Raw genomic sequence first — 1997 nt, forward strand, 5'->3', positions numbered from 1 at the left:
GATGCCGGTGAGGCAGCGGACGCCGGCGAGGTCCGGCAAGGAGAGCGGGAGGCGCGGCGGCGAGCCCGGTGAACGGAAGCGGAGGAGACGACGAACGCGTGGCCCAGTCTCGCGCGGGAGGCGCGGTGGCGGCGGCCAGGCCAGGCGGGCCGGACCTGGGCCCGCAGGGCCTGGCGCGGTGGAGGCGGTCCGGCGGTGACAAGTGGCACTGCGGGATTGGGCGCGGGGGCGGCGGTGATGATGTGGCGGCGCCTGATTCGTCGGAGTGAGGTGGCGGTGGGATGGACGCGTCCGCCGGCGGGCGGACATGTCCGGCGGCGCAAAGGGAGGTGAGATCTAGGGTTAGACTGCGCGAATTTCAGAGGGGATCACATATTTATTGGTAGAGGGAGCTAGGAGACTCCAAATGAGGTGCGGTTTTCGGCCACGCGACCGTGATCGAACGACCGAGATGATGGAGGAGGTTTAGGTGGGTTTTGGGCCACTTTGGAGGGGTGTTGGGCTGCAACACACACGAGGTCTTTACGGTTCCTCGGTTAACCGTTGGAGTATCAAACGAAGTCCAAATGGCATGAAACTTGACAGGCGGTCTCCCCATAGTAAACCAAGGCCGCTTGGCAAGTCTTGGTCCAATCCGAGAACGTTTAATACCCACACACAAAAAGAGGTACAAAGGGACACCGGAGGACATAGAAGCGCCGGAATGCAAAATGGACAACGGGGAAAATGCTCGGATGCATGAGACGAACACATATGAAAATGCGATGCACATGATGACATAATATGAAATGCATTACACGCACGGAAATGACAAGGCAACCACAGTGAATAACTGGAAGACACCTGGCACATCGGTCTCGGGGCGTTACATACTCCAACGGTTAACCGAGGAACCGTAAAGGCCTCGTATGTGTTGCAGCCCAACACCCCTCCAAAGTGGCCCAAAACCCATCCAAACCCCATCCATCCTCTCGGTCATTCGATCACGATTGCATGGCCGAAAACCGCACTCCATTTGGACTCTCCTAACTCCCAGAATCTATAAATATGTCCTCTTCCCCGAAATTTTTGTCCCAAACCCTAGATCCAACCTCCCCTGCGCCGCCGGACGTGTCCGCTCCGGTCGGACGCGTCCGCCACCGACAGCCTCCTCCAATCACCGTCTGCAACATCATCGGGCCGAGCCCCACTTTGCCGCCTCCACCGCACGGCCCGTCCAGCCCGCAGGTGGTCCCCGCGGCCAGATCGGGCCCACCGCCACCCGTGCGCTACCCCGCGCGCCCGCTCTCCTCCTCGCCGCCCGGCGCCGCAGCGGCATCACCGCGCCGCCGCAGCCGCCATCGCTGGCCGCCGTCGAAGCAGCCGTACCCCTGTAACACCCCGTATGTAACCTGCCATATTTGTATTCCAACTCTTGCCATTTCCGGCACTAAGTTATGATATTTCCTCGTTGTCGGGTTTTTTTCTTCGTGTTGTTTTTGTCTTTGTCATGCATCCCATATCATGTAATCATGTGCATTGCATTTGCATACGTGTTCGTCTAATGCATTTGAGCATTTTCCCCGTTGTCCGTTTTGCATTCCGGCGCTCCTTTGTCCTCCGGTGTCCCCTTTTACCTCTTTTTGTGTGCGGGGCTTAAACATTTTCTGATCGGACCAAGACTTGCCAAGAGGCCTTGGTTTACTACCGGTAGACCGCCTGTCAAGTTTCGTGCCATTTGGACTTCATTTGATACTCCAACGGCTATCCGAGGAACCGTAAAGGCCTCGTGTGTGTTGCAGCCCAACACCCCTCCAAAGTGGCCCAAAACCCACCTAAACCCCCTCCATCATCTCGGTCGTTCGATCACGATCATGTGGCCACAAACCGTTCTCAATTTGGAGCCTCCTAGCTCCCTCTACCTATAAAAAGGTCCTCCTATTCCAAATCCCGGGTCAATCCACCCCTAACCCTTGCCCCGCTCCTCTCCGCGCGCCGGACGTGTCCGGTCCGTGCCG

The sequence above is a fragment of the Triticum aestivum genome, chromosome 1A (genome assembly GCF_018294505.1).
Source record: "Triticum aestivum cultivar Chinese Spring chromosome 1A, IWGSC CS RefSeq v2.1, whole genome shotgun sequence".
Lineage (NCBI taxonomy): Eukaryota > Viridiplantae > Streptophyta > Magnoliopsida > Poales > Poaceae > Triticum > Triticum aestivum.